This window comes from Platichthys flesus, chromosome 9, assembly GCF_949316205.1.
Source record: "Platichthys flesus chromosome 9, fPlaFle2.1, whole genome shotgun sequence".
Classification (NCBI taxonomy): Eukaryota; Metazoa; Chordata; class Actinopteri; order Pleuronectiformes; family Pleuronectidae; genus Platichthys; species Platichthys flesus.
In genome coordinates this window covers 2,555,290-2,570,853 of record NC_084953.1, presented here as the reverse complement: position 1 = coordinate 2,570,853, position 15,564 = coordinate 2,555,290, and the positions used below count along the sequence as shown (strand labels likewise).

At 43.0% G+C, this 15,564-nt stretch overlaps 1 protein-coding gene across 2 annotated transcripts in view; it reads left to right on the top strand.

Annotated features, from left to right (window-relative positions):
* The window catches only part of nos1apa (nitric oxide synthase 1 (neuronal) adaptor protein a), a 118,095-nt gene that overhangs the window by 34,861 nt on the left and 67,670 nt on the right, over positions 1-15,564 (top strand). The window lies entirely within an intron of this gene.

Genomic DNA, 15,564 nt, shown 5'->3' with positions numbered 1-15,564 from the left:
GTGAAGTCGTTCATGCATGAATATATTGTTCATCTGAATTCCTCAACAGCTCTTGAGTCCACTGAGAAAGTCGGTCCTGTCCTGAGACCCGGGCTCATTAGGACATATTAGCAGTCCCGTCATGTTGGGGGACCCCCCCCCCCCCCCCCCGTGGTCAGTCTCTACCTGGAAGTTTAAGAATCCCTGGTTCAGATAATGAGCAACTGTTATTTGTGAGTTATGAAGAGCTGTCTCTTTGTGTGAAGGTGTGAATTAATGTTCCTCTCTGTAAATCGATCAGGTTAAGACAGAGCTGGGCTCACGCTGATTCATATTTTAACTTTACTCCTGCTTCTTTAAAATCCATTCACTTTACTCACGTCTTCATTCATCAAATGAAAGTGAGAAAAATGAAGCTTCAAGTCTGGGGAGGAACTTCGGGACTTAAAGCATAAAGACATCAAGTACCAGAGTGTGATGATCAGACTGAATCAGCTTTAAATTCAAACACTTATTCCTGATATTTGATCACGTCAAACACACGTGCCTGTTCCTCTGGGTTCCATCAGCTGTTTCTGCTTAGAAGTGTCTATTTCTTTAAGGAACTGAGTCATGCTGACGAACTTCAAGTACTGCTGGAGGTACAGAAGAAAAGCTCCCAGTGCTCGGAGCTGCTTGAATACGGAGCAAAGGCTCGAGAGCTCGGCACAGAGAAAACTCCAGTGAAGGCTGTCGGCTTTAATACTGTTGTTCCTGGAGAAGCAGCGGCTTTGAAAGGCACTCCAATTACAGTAACCTCGCCTCCTCGCCTGTATCAGTGTGTACGCCTGTCAGGCCGACCTCCTTTATACTCCACATAGGTTCAAGAGAGTCGTCTGAGCGTCTACCTGCGTGAATGTGAAAACGCGTGTCAGGAGAGCGAGGCCCAGTTTGTGTTGGAGTGTTTGCTGACGGGTTGGAAGTGCTCTGAGGGGATTGTGTCTAATAAGCTGCCGACTTCTTTAAGCAGCCAGTGGGAGACGGATGACATGCAGAGGAGGGTTGTGAGGACCAAACACAAACATGGAACACTGTGGACAAATGTCTTTCTCTCCCCTCACTGTGTGCTGGGCTTCAGGATGCTGAAAGAACAAGCTACCTGACTGTTCACACACACCAGGTCGCATGGAATGTGTTTCCATGATGCGACTCTTCCCCGTTGTGCGTCCTTGTGCTTGACTTGATGCCTCCTTTCCTATTAGACAAGTTAGTATTCTTTGTTTTTGTCTGTGGCGCCCATGGTAGCTCGCCACAGACCAACAACCATCCCTGTGTGGTGCACGCTATAGAAATGAATGGGTTTCAGAGGGCAGTGTTGTGTTGTGTTGTCTCTGCAAGACAAACACACATCTGTGTTACCAAGGTGCAGCTACTGGGTGAGGACGGAGTTAAAATATTCAAACAAACGAGAATATGCACGGTGATGTGATCCTCTCCGACCTCAGCTTTGCTCCGTGAGGAATCAAACTTTATTTATACGTTTCCAGTGGGCGGCAGTGTGATGCTCAGCTTACTGACACAACCGGACAGGCTGTGGTTTCAGGAGGTCACGTGTCCCTGCGGTGAGCCAGACCTTGTCAGGGTATTGTTCCCTCGCTCCTCCTCGCCGAGGCGCCTGGACTCTTTCACCTCGGCCCGAACAAATATCATGGGGCAGATTAAGCTGCCGGTCAGCCTCCGCCTCAGCCTCCCTCTGCTGCTTTCCCAGTGTCCAGTCCAGCTTGACCATAACGGCCATTGTTAGACTTTGGCAGTATTCACAGCCACAGACAAAATGGCTCTATTACCTCCACCGAGGAGGTTATTGGTAGGTTTGTGTCAGCAGGATTATGGGAAACAATGGATAACAATAACAGATTAGCATTAAACTTGGTTGAAGGATGGGACATTTTTTCTTTAACACTGAGATTTCACCTCTTTTCAAAACAAGGCATATTTCTGGAACTAATTTGTAGAACTGTGTGTTACTTTGTGCAGTTTGATTGAATTAAAGGCGACTGACTGACATTCTAGTTGTTGGATGTTGTGTGTGTTTTAAGCACAAATGCATGAAAGACAAGGCAGAGAAGTTTGTTTATTATCATGCAGATCGAGATGTCTAAATTCAGACCTGTAAACATAAAACCAGCTGTTCAACCGGAGGCTGATTTAACCTGAGTGTCACCGCCTCGTTGTTTCTGTTGTTTCGTTGGCAGCAGCAGACGTGAGGGAACTCGTGTGAATCCCTCGGATGGAACAGGGAGACAAGCAGGGATGATTCAAACCCTGAAACCCTTTGGAATAACTGAAAATCTGATTATTCTCCTCTCTGCGGTGCAGCTGAATAATAATGTTGCAGCATTAAAGGAATTTTTAATTTGCAAAAAGGCGCTTCGACATGACTCCCTTAATCACGGCCTGTTTTATCAGTAGAAAGATCGACGGGGGAATTGTATGATGCCCTTTACTAATGGATTTCCTTTTGAGGGGAATGATAAGCAGATTGGATTATCGGGGATAATCTGTAGAGAAAGCCTGACATCAGAATCCGCTTTCAACATTGATTGATCCCTTTTCTTTTTTATTATTGGTACAAGTGTCAAGTGAAGCTGAGCGTCTTCTCCTGGTCTGCCCTGGGTTTTACTTTCACCTCCCTGTATCGTTGTGAAAGTCTTATCTAGAGCGTCTGGCTGCTGCTCCAATGGAGGAGATCACTGAGGATCACTCACGCTAATTCAATATTCTCTGATCCATATCTATTATGACCTGTCTGTGGCATGAAGCAGGTCTGACGAGAGGAGAGACGTGTGTCTTCTTTTTCTGCTGAGCTCGGCTGATTCTCTCTTCACGTTCTGACGCTTCATTGAGCTCAAAGTGCTGAAGACACTAAAATCATTTTTCTGAGTTTAGGTTTTTACTGGTTCCTTTTTTCTCCTTCTCTTTATTTATTTAAGCTGAGTTCAGACGAGACGATTTCTCTAGTTGCGACAATTTCAAGGTGAGAGGAGAGCACGCTGGTGTTTCTGTTGACTGAACAAGGATTATCTTGTTATTTCAGGACCAGAAGATGCTCAGCTTTATTCTGTAGGGTCTTGTCATTTAGTGGAGCACCTACTTATATTGTTGGAAATACCAGAAACCTTTCGTAGGAGACGCGCTGCCTGTGTGAACAATATAAATATCACTCAGGGTGGTAGTTTTCTGTGGCGCTCAGTTGGGTTCGGAACAGAAAAATGAGACAGAGTGTGTGTGTGTGTGTGTGTGACCTCTTGTCACCAATATTCAAGTATAAACTCACACAATAGCAAGTCCTTTAGTGGGACTGCACAGCGGCACGTCTTTGAAAGTTGTGTTGCTTTGCTTAAACCAGTTGAATTCCTCTCTACCTTTCTATCTGTACTGCACCCACAACCAAAAACCAATTGATTAATGTCATAATATATTCTGTGAAGCCTTCTTCTTACTCCAGTGAATCCTCCTTCGAACCCATTTAGATTCAACACCACCAGGACTGTAGCACAAATCCCATGTTGGCCAGAGCCTTGCACAGTGGAAAGATTGGTTGCGTTGGAAATGAGGCAGAGAATTCCCTGGATTGTTTCACTGATCAGGAGATTGAGTAGGTGCAGCGGTGGAATGCAGATTAGGTTCTCAGAGAAATTGTCTAAATGAACCAATAAGAAAAGGACAAAGTATTTAATTGCCACAAATTCTGTGCTTGATTTTGCCTTATTAAAAAAAAAAGGTTCTGGTTATTTGTCAGACCTAAACTGTCAGGGAAAGTAAAAGCAGCTTCTGGAATGAGATTTCCTTAGAAGAGAATTGGAGTGTGACAGTGAGTCAGGGTTGAAAGGCTGAACGGTTCCAGACCTCTGAATTACTGGGTTACACACTGGAGGTGTTTCACAGGAATGTGTCGCTCACAAAGAAAACACATAAATAACTTGAATATTTCCCGGAAAGTAAAAAATACTTCTTTCAGTCAAGTCATTTCAACCATTGGATTTAATTTGAAAACACGTGTTTGTGCAGCATAAAGTCATTTGAGTGATTTGCACAGGCAAAGTAATTTATTAAGAAAACAATGTCCACATTCTCAGTTCTGCATACTTTAGAGTTTCACCATGTCAGACATGAGGGAATCTTCTGCAGCTCGCTCTCCTCTTGTCTGCCTGCTGGGAAACCAGAGCTGGAGGTGATAAGATTGTTGAACATGGAGCCTCTGTCCACAGCAGCCTTCCTAATCAACCAGGGCTATTTGCTGTGTAGATGAAACCCAAGTGCAGGCCGGTGGTGCTTATTGTTACAGCAGCACCTCCAGATAAGATATCACAAGAGAGCAGAAGAACTCCTCGCCCCCCTGGTGCCTTGCCTATCAGCAGTAGAGCACAGGAGGCAGAGTCGTACACGCAGCCGGTGTGTGATTTGTGTTTCTGACAGATATGACTCGGAGGTTCCTTCCTTCTCATGGGTTCTTCAGGATTTGTTTGGCTCCTGGTGGAATCACTCCAGAGAGGAAGAGAAACCTGGATCATCTTTGTGTGTTTGTGTTTGTCTTCCTCCACCTGTAAGCACACGCCTGCCAGAACCCGGGATTATCTGCCAATCAACCAGAGGCTTTTTATGGGGGGGGGGGGGGGGGGACTATGTGTGTTTGTCTGATAACTGGCTTTGCGGCAGCAGTGACCGTCCAAGACAATAAAAAAAGCCATTTTCTGGACTCTGCAGGGAACAGGAATGCTGCGGTCATCGGTCTTTATTACTGTCGAGCCTTTAACGGGCGCTTTTATAGACGGAGCAGAAATACTGACCCCTGTGGTCACCTACTATTAGCTGGAGCTGGAAGGGAAAGGGGCTCATTCTGCAATAATGTGCATAAAGAATCAGGAAATCTGGACGTTTCAAGGTCTTCAAGCTTTGGTGTCTGATCCTGAACTCACATCCACACTGCATCACATTAGTCTGAGTGGAACTATGAACCCTGAAAGCTCTGCTGGTGAATTATTGCAGACAAAACCTGAAGACACAATAGTGGCAAGGAACAATGATGGCCAGTGACACAGCAGCCATTTTCGCATTTCCACATTTGGAGATAAATAAAATCCAGTGTCACAGTCAAACAGCCCTAATGGCTGATAATGAGCAAGCAGCCTTTGCCAGGAGGAACAATGGATGATTCTGCTCCAGTTTCTACTCCCCGTCTTGTTTCCTCAGCTCAGCAGAGAAAAAAAGAAGAGTGGTGCAAACACAAAACGTTTGTTGTATAAGTTCTATATCTGGAAAGAGAGAGACGCACATAACTGTCCTGAATAAGTGCGTCACGATTAGTCAGCTGAAAGATATGAGTTGTGTAAAGTCGGTTTTATAAGAACTACCTCAAATGACAGACACCATCATCTTTTATCATGCATTTTGACTGATTAGCTTTCATGTCCCATCTGCTAACATGGAGGAGGCAAGGAGGCATTTCACCAGCAGGTACTTGTTACATGAACTCAACTAGCAGCAGTAAATTGGTTCGTTCCAACAGGATAATGACTCTAATCTACTCTGGTCTTTAAAGTCCATTAGGAAGGCGTTGGTCTTTGAGTAACTTCAGTCGCTCTGACAATGTGTTGAGAAGATTTCACCTCATAGTCACTCACTGTTCCAAAAAAACCCTCAAGTCGCACTGTGTGAAAATCCTCAAATCCAGATGTGCCAAACTGATTCAGACACTTTTTTTACCGGAGCTGGAAACATCTGTTGAACTCATGAGACTAAACACGCAACGATACTTCCTCACTTGTTTTCATTACTTTTAAAAACTCAGGCTGCGGCTTCATGCTCCGCTGGAAATGTGCTTCATTCCTTTATCTATTAAAACGAGAGTTGTGTTCCCAGAATGTGTGGAAATCCTCTCGCAGGTCTAAAAGCAATATTTGCTCCAGACGTGTGTAACCCTCTAAATTAAGCCGCCGTCACGGAGCCTCTGGGAACTTTCCAGGTTCTCCAACTCATACTTGTCTCGTGGTGCTCGGCAGTGTCGTGTATATTTAGTTTTTTCTGTCAGCAAAAGGGGACTCTTCCTCAAAAGACGAGCACACCCCACTAATCCACTGCTAATTGCCCTTGTAAAACACAGACTACCACACTTAATTACATCATATTGAACTCATATGACAAGTTTTTATAGCATCCACTCTCAGTGCCTTTAATGAACGTGCCCTCTGCCTGCTAATGATACTCTCTGCCGTCGCCTCTCGATCCACGCTTTCACCCCGGGGTGTGTTTGATGTGTACAAACAGGACGTCTCCCTCTTAATGCCTGTCAGAGACAACTTCATTAAAGTGCCAATTAAAGCTGATAATCCTTCGTTGGTTTTCTGAGGGGGCTCTATCGTGACAGGCAGCCCGTAAACGGCTCGGCCCACGCTGTAATTTCATTCCAGCCGAGACCAGCTTGTCAGCAGCAGCGGAGGTTCCTCCCTGTCATGGGTTGTCTGGTGTGGTGTTTCTTCTTCACCCTCCTGTTTGTGGATGTGTGTTTCACACTGAGGTAACGAGATGAGAGGTTCCCAGTCCAGTGTGTGGTGCAGTGCTGTGATATGGAGGAATACTGGGATGTGCAGCCGGGCTCCTTCACAAAAGTCCATGCAGGACAACAACCATCAACTGGGAGATGACAACATTGACCAGTTGCTCAAACATGACAACGTCCTACGTCAATGTTTTCCTGATTAGCGATGTCCCATTTCCCACAACAGGCAATGTTTGTCTTCTCTAAGGAATAGACAGTTTATTTATGTTCCATCATTCACACACCAGGCAGGTACTTCTCAAATCATTGAAAAACATCAAAAACACAAGATATTTAACAAGACATTACAAACAAAGCGTTTTACAGAAGCCTGGAGTAAATAAAAGCTTAAGATAAAACTATAAAACACAATATTGATGCTGCTTTACCTCATCATGATCTTCGACTAGTGTCCTCATCTTAACATCCTATTGATTTATCACTATTCATAAACATTTACAACCAAAACAGAACCTTTAATTCTCTTTACTGCTGCATTTTCCCTTGTTTTTACCATTGTCTGCCGCTCTGATTTACTCGGGCTGCTTGGCATGGTGTCTTGAGTCCATCAGGGTTTGAGTTACGGTATAAAAGGGTCACATTCTGGAATAAAACTGTTTTACTCCTGGTTTTATTTCCCGGCAATAGATCAGCAGCCGCCCCACAGGGAAGCTGCTGTCGTCTGAGCTCATTAACGCAGCGTCTCATGTGTCAGCCTCGGTTTTCTGTGCGTCTGGAATCGAACCACATGTATGTTACAAGAAAACTATTTAAATCATATCCGTCAGTCAAATGTGAGTCGCCCTTCACAAACATCTGGCTCAGCACGACTCTGCTGTCGGTCGTTTTACCCCAAGTGACCCAGTTTGTGTTATTATATCACATTGAATGCAGCTGTGTGGTGTTATAGATTTTCTTTGGTATTTGAAAATTACAAGTTGCAGCTTTGTGAGAAGTAACGTGAAGGAACATGGAGCTCAGCTTGGCTTTCATAACTTTCTGGTAGTCGGGTTTAGCATCGTCAAACTTCACAGTGTTGTAATCGTTGTTATGTGCAGACGATTTCTTTTTTCCATCCCTCTTGATATCGTGCTGTGCCTGAGTCGAACAAGAGGAGGGAAAGAGATAGTTTTCATCACCTACTTTCTGACCCTTCAAGCTTTCCGTCCAGCCGTGCTTCCCCAGCAGGTTGCGCTGATACTTATGTGGATGTTTCAATTGGCACCTCCTCCTCCATTAAAAAGCTCAGTGGCTCTGAAGTGACCGTGAAAACCACATCGGTTCATTCTGCTGAAATATTAGAGTGGTATTTAGTTTGTACTGATGTTTTTTTCTTTAATTCCCAAACCAGAAAGTTGGGTTAACGATTTAAAGTATGGCTGTCTATAGTTCTAACCCAGTGTTAAGGCTAAGGACACATGAGCAAACTACATCGTCTTGTGGGGACACAGGCTATCTTCTTCAGGACTAAAACATCTGCTGCATGACCTCTAGTCAATGTAACTGCAAGTGTCAACCCGTCGTGATGTCAACCACTGGATTGTGAGCTGCTGTTTTTGAAGCCTGAAGTTTGTCCAGCGCCATTTTGTTCTTCACCTGGTTTGAGCTGTCGGCCACCCCCCCAGTGGACAAGGGGATTTAATGTCCGTTTGATTCTAAATATGACCATTATTTTCTAAATGAGCATTATGATTTATGGAAGAAGGTTGAAGGTTGAGTTTGGAACCATAAACTCCTTAGGACAATATTTACTGATGTTATTAATCAAGTAAGAAGTTCAGACTTATTTAAAACTTGTGGCGTTGCCTTCTGCTGGTCATTTGAGAAAAATGACGAGCAGAAAGAAAAAGAGGTTTTCATCACGTTGATCTTTGGCTCAGTTTCCTCTACTTGTTCATCTTGTATATCTTCCAGCATCATCATCATGAACTGCTTATCTGCGATGCTACCCCGGACTATAATCACTATTTGAGCCTTTTTGTTTAAAGTCAACTGGCTCTAGAGTTCTAGTTGAATTCTATTTGAAGTGTATTCCAATAAAACAAATGCAGGGTTGCCGGCCTCCTATGCCTCCGCTTCCAAGAGGAATACAATAAAAGCTGATGGTCTCATTTTGACGTAATCAGTGGTTTCCACTTTCCTTCAACATGTGCATAATCGAATAAAATCTATTATGAATGAAAGAAAGCTGCAGTCCCTCTAACCCACGAGGGGCCATTAGCCGCTCTGGCTTTCAAACGGTACGGCAGGGGCCCTGCAAATGAAAGTGCGATGGAATGATTTGTCGATATATTAACTGCATCTAAATTGAATTTGTCTCTCCATCCTTTTTGGAGACGAGAGGGATTCCTCCTCTGAAATGGTTCAATAAGAGCAAAGATAAAGCCTCTGTAACCCACCTCCTCCCTTTCTCCTGCTCGGAAGGTGAACTGAAGGGTAAAGGTTGAAGCTGATGAGAAAGAGGAATGGAAATGTTGATTATAACCTTAAAATACCTTTCTTTCATCTACGGCTTTAATAGTGGAATCTACCCTCACATATAAAGATAATCTTCTGGAAGATCAATTCAGCTAATAAGTAATAATAATAATCCAGCAACAACACTAGTTATAACAACGGTAGAAAACAGATTTAAATAGATAAAAGGTTTTCTAATGGAAGAATCGGATATAAAGTAATCTTAAGGGCATCGATCAGGGCCCGAGCGGAATCTCTCTCCATATGTTTGATTCTCCAGGTGTCACGATAAGCAGCTGGTGTGTTTGAAGCTGATCTCTCCTTCTGTATGAATCAAGATGTGGACAGATGGTAAGAAAGAGAAGACATCGGTCGGACAGGAGGCAGAACAAGCTGAACACGATGAGCCAGGATCATGAGACAGTGACAAAGTGATGGAGGAGAAAGTCTGTAACTTGTGCCTTAATGCCACGATGACAGAGAAATGGATTCTTCTGGTTTCTTCTGTGACAAAACAGGATCACGTGCCAACATTTTGGGAAAGACTCATTAATCAAGTGTTACGACTAAACTTCCTTTCTGAAGTCGAGGTTTCCTCACTGGAGAAAGTCCAGAAATGGAAATTTCTTGTTAATTGGATTCAAATGTTTTCCTTTATGCTTTTAGCAATGCATGTGCAGGCAAGCTGTTCTCTGCTTGGCAAAGAGGAAACCATCATTTCAGGTTTTTCAGGAAATCTACGCTCATGAATTTGGTGAACTGGTGCCGATGCAGAATCCAGCAAGTCGCTGCACAAACAAAACCTAAAGCACATTAATCATTATGTCTACAAGTACATGAAATTAAGCCTTTTTCTATTATGATTGTTCTTTTTGCACCAACTGTGTTATATAAGATGTTTTCTAACGTACATGGACAATAGCGCAAAGGGTCTGGATACCAAAATATTGAAGATTAATTTCCAAATTATAATGATTGGAAATATTTCTCTATCAAAATCCATATGGGTCAGATGTAAGCACTTTATCAGAGTCACATCATGAACCCCCATTCAGTTACTGCTTTGCCTTTTATAGACGGGGCAGCTTTTTACGTCAGTTAAATTGACACTTAATATTCAGGCCATAAACTTCTGTGCAGGTGTTGGTATACGTTTATACATATTCACCATATTTTTGCCTTTAATTCAAAGACACAGCCTCGTAAAGCTAAGATAACTGAAATGAGACGGACCATGGGGCACCATAAACACAAATGGTTCTGCAAAGTGAAATGTATTTTCATAAACAACGTTGCTTGAGATTGAATCAGCCACTAGCCTGTGGAGAAAATAGGGGGGAGGGGGTAGAGGCAGGGGTGATGTGGAAATAAATAAATATACAAGAGAAAGGCTGAGAGGAGCAGGAGTGTAAAAAAATAATTATTATGAAGCGAGACAAGTGGCACAGAGAAGACGCCTGGGTGCATATCAATATGTGGGAAGTGGAGTAAGAAATGACAGAGTGGTAAGAGAGAGGAAGTGAGCACACAGAGATACACTAGAATGACCAGCAGCACAGGAACCAGATTAAGACAGATGGGTGGAATAGAAAAACCAAGCAGGTTGATGGACGGATCAGAGGACAGGGGATGAAAGCTTTGTGTGTTGGGCGAGTTAATAGAGGCGCATGTGGAGGCTTGAGAAGAAGACACAGGGGAATGTCTTTGAGACGACATGGGAGCTGTGGTCTAATCCGAGGAGGAGAAGGTACATAACACTGGCTGTTACTTCAGTTGTATAAAAATCTGTCTCTGGATATTTGATTTCAAATCTTCAAATACTTCATCTCTCTCTAAAATCTGTATAACCGAGGTGACAGGGATTTCAGGTCGTTGTGGGAAAGTATGTTTTTTATCTTTTTATTTATTTACACTTTTGAGATATTTTCCATTTCTACTCTGCTCATCTCTCTGGAACCATTACATGCTATCAACACCTTTTGAACATGACCGTACAACATGTTGAGGTGGTGGACAGAGGCCTTGGCTTTCTGCTTCAAAATGTTTATGTTTTTTATTTTAGATTAATTTAAACAAGCTCATGCAAATCTCCTGTAGCCAGTTTAGGGAACAAACAATAAAACCTGTTTCCTGTCATTGTGCAAATAATCCTCTATTAGAGAAAGACCTTTATTCTTTAAACCCCTTGTGTTTTGAATGAATTGATCACTTAAGATATATAAAGTCCTGTTTGACCCCGGAGTGAGCCTGTGGTGCATGATGCTGCACAACACTTGTTACCGTCAGTGCAATGAAAACAAACGGAGCAGAAACCAACCACCTGCTGGACGAACATGTCCGAACCTGCAGTTGTTTGTCCTCCGCTGTTTGTTGTGTCAACATGGCGGCCGCTGAGCCAGCGAGCACTGAGGTGTTCAGAGCAGCTGTTTTCAACTCGGCTGTCTGAGTCGATCACGGCTCAACTTTCTCCTCGTGCCTCAAGAAGATTAAGATCACCTCCTCCTCGGTTCAGCCACCACCTGATGGCAACACCACAGTTTGACCATTTAAGAAACCTCAGATTTAGTTTGTGTAATTATGTGCTTATTTATCTGAGCTGTTAATTAAATATCCTATTCTCCCTGTATCACTGCTTCTCTCTCTCTCTCTCTCTCTCTCTCTCTCTCTCTCTCCATCACTCTGATGTTCCTCACAGGCCTCTGCAGTCGTTTCTCTCTCTTGTGTAGTGATGAGCTGTTTTCAGAAACCTGCACTAAAGTCTTGATGTTCTCCGGAAGGGGCTGAATGTGAGAGAGTCAGTTCTCCAGACATTTACCTTCCAGCTTCCTATAGAAACAACTGACTGTCTGACTGTGAGAAATCAGTGTTGTGTGACGTGTGCCCATCTCTGTTGGACAACTGTTTGTATTTAGATATGAATCCATGATGATCGAGTCACTTTAACCCTGATGTCCTGGCTGCTGCGTTCTTTATGTGAAACCAAAACGCTAGAACCCAATTTTCTGGACATTTTCATATCTGAAAAAAAGCAATAAGTCTGTGGTTTGTATCAGACTAACATGTGGCACCAGTGTGTGTGTGTGTCATTTTGTGTGCATGTGCAGGCTCAGGATGTCTGGCTGACACACAAGGGCTGAACACCAGCAGAAACTCGTCCTTGTGTAAAAACATGGACGAGCAGTTGGACAACAAAAAGCTTAATCCTGTCAGACATGAGCTGAAAGAAGCTGGTTTCACATCAGACTTGTCTTTCACTATCTCCCGACCTGCTGAGATCACTGAGCATTCACCGGCAGCTAACCGCAGTGGTTCTGTGTGTGTGTGTGTGTGTGTGTGTGTGCATGTGTGTGTTTGTGTGTCCGTTTTTATTTCCCCTCCTCTCAATGAACTGCGGTCACAGACAGAAGCGCAGCCTCTTTGTTGAGCTCTCCTGGCTCCGGGCTGATATTTCTTTGAGGGGGAAAATAGCAGCGCTGGCTGGGGACACCATTGTGTGTGTGTGTGTGTGTGTGTGTGTGTGTGTGTGTGTGTGTGGGTGTGTATATGTGTGTTGGCTTCTTTGTTGCCAAAATGATGGATTATACTGGAAACAGGAAGAAGGGACCTTTAGGAAACAGTGACGTGTTTATCAGGAAACAGTGGCTGCGAATGTTGGACTTATTTTAATGATGGATGAGACTCTTCTCGGACTTGAGCATTGAATTCATTTCATTTTGTTTACGTGTTGACTCGAGTCCTGCCACTTACAAACATCTGCACGTAAGCAAATCCTGTTTACCGTGCACGGCCAGTTACAGGAATAAATCCTCTTCCCGTCCTGTACCTGGGACGACCAGTAATTTGTGTCCTCACTTGATGAGTTAGCGAAGTGATTATTGATTTGTGTATTTTAATATTCAACAGTACCATCTTTTTCCTTTGACACACAAAGTCTTCGGGCCTCAAACATTGATTGGACCGTCTCTCCTGATGAATAAGAGAAATAAGAACTGATGCACTTAAAGTCTCAGACGTTGGATCCAGGCCCAGTTTGATACTTTGAATACATCATTAAAGAAAAAAGCTCCACATCACAATGTCCTGAATAGAAATGTTGGGAGCTCACGTCATAAAGAATCTAAATTATAAATATGTTATGATCCAGCTGATGGAAAAGAGTTCAAGTCTCTACAGCAGGTTAAACTAAAAATAAAGAAATATGTCTGTTAAAACCTAGATGTTGTGCCTCTGCTACTTTCTAATGTCATTATTCCTTAATGACACGCTTATATATTATTGCATAAAGGTTTTTCTACATGATCCTAACAAAATAGTGAATTATTGTAATAGTATATTGTGTACTTTTCAAGCTGACATCTGTATTTTGTGTGTGTGGCTCTTTTCCATCCGGAGATATTTGGATTTTTTTTCTGTTGCTTGATAGAAACATCTGCAACGCGCCCACTTGCTTCACTGTGGACATTTTCCAGACATTCTTCCGGGGGACTGGCAGGAAAAGTTCCAGAAAACATCTGGAGCAAATGACTCAGGCCTCTGGACAACTTCAGCGCACCATGTGAATGAAGGAGGCGACATTGATATTTGTATAGATAATAATCTATACAATTACTTTAAGAGAGAATCTGACTTTATAATCACATTCCGATTCTACAGCGACAACAAAGCTGTAATAAACTTTCAATCGTAAATAAATCTAAAGTGCTAACACTGACCTTTGACCTCTGACCCTCTCAGTGGGTCAGCTGGTTTGTCCACAGACTGTTTTAGCTTCACCGTAAAAACACACTGTTTGTTTGTCCTGTGCACTGTGGCTGTTGGCTTGAGGCTATTTGATAAAGTTTTTTTTATTGGCCCTTTACTGATGGTAACGAGCATGGTTGTTAATCCAGTTAGCTTAACTTCACCTGTGTGTGTGTGCCTGTGTGTGTGTGTGTGTGTTTGTGTGTGTGTGTGTGTGTGTGTGTGTGTGTGTCTGTGTGTGTGTGGTACGATTTAAATAAAGGCCTTGTGTTACAATCCTGCACTTTAGGAAAAAACCCTAAAGAGATCGTCAGTTGTGTAAAATGAAATTCTGTGTGATTCCTCGGCCTCAGTGACGTGAATAGACTGGTTTATTAGAGATAAGTGGCGTCTGACTTCTTACGCCTCGAACACTTAGCCCGTCAAACCCAGAGTGAAACTTGTTCGATTCCCGCTGTAATCATCTCAGTGGAGGTCAATCACACGAGCCGTGGGGCAACGCCGCCGCCACTCGAGTCCTGCACGTGCGGCACAGTCCACAGATTACAGCACGCCCATAAAAACGCTAACACATCAAAACTCTTGCACTTTGAGTTCTGATAATAATGAATGACGGGCTTCAGCTCTCTCCGTATAACTGTGTGATGTATAATCTGAGAACCTGCGGTTTCTGCCTGTAGCTCGAGGCTTCGACAGGGTTTCAACAAACAGCTTTAAAAGAGTGGTTTCTAGCAAATGGATTTCTTAGAAGGCTTTTTCTTTTGATGGAGAGATGTCATTCATCTTTATATTCAGTCCATAAATTACAGCAGCACTCAGTCACTAATGGCCACAGAGCAGATTCCCTCCTGTTACTGGTTTAGGGTCAAGTCTTTTTTTATATAATAGTGCAAGAAAATGTACTTTACTTATGAAAGTTTAGAATCTGAACTCTCACACACACATTTCGGGCGAGCCCCAGCTACACAATAGTGTGTTTCCTGTTTGTGGCAATTTAACACAAATTGCACCAATATTCCCATTGTCAAATTAACTTTAATACTAAGCCAGCCTTGTTTGAAACTTGGTTGAAGGATGGAACATGGTCCAAGAAAGAACCCATTACAATTTAGGGCTGATTTGGACATAAGGGAATCCAGGAACTTTTTTAAACTAACAAAACGTGAGATTGAACTTTATTTGGGGTAATTTTCACCCATTTTTCCAGGAAATAATTCACGAATCTTGATAAAAAGTATGAAACATATTTAACGGACTGAGATCTATGAGAGTATAAAGCTTGATTGAATTCAAGGTGACTTGTCGGGCCTTGGTGGAGATATGCACTCCACTGAATTCCTCTCTAATTGGTGCAGAAACGCTCTGGCAACACAATGTGAATTTTTAGAATACTGCAAGGTTCCACACACACGAGTGGCGACTGCAGGGATGAAAATACGATGCAGAATTTACAGTTTTGTTCTTTCAAATGTTCCAGTTATACCATTTGAATCCATTGGTGACGTTGAAGGTCGTCCACGCTTTCACGTTTTTCAATCTCAGGCTGCAGCAGCTCTGCATTTCACGTTTCCCCTCGCGGCGGGAACACAGAGAAAAGATCACCACGTCCTTGGTCGTCTTTCAAACCGCTGATAGAGCGAGAGATGTTCTGACTTTAACTGCACGTGGAGATGGATGCTGCAGAGTCATTGTTCCACAGGGTGACACCTCTTGTATCTGCGTTTTTTAAAAGTTTAAAAAAAGGTGTAAATGAAGAAAACTTCCCCTTCATCTCTTTAATCTCCGTCCTGCCTCCAGACATGACTCATCGC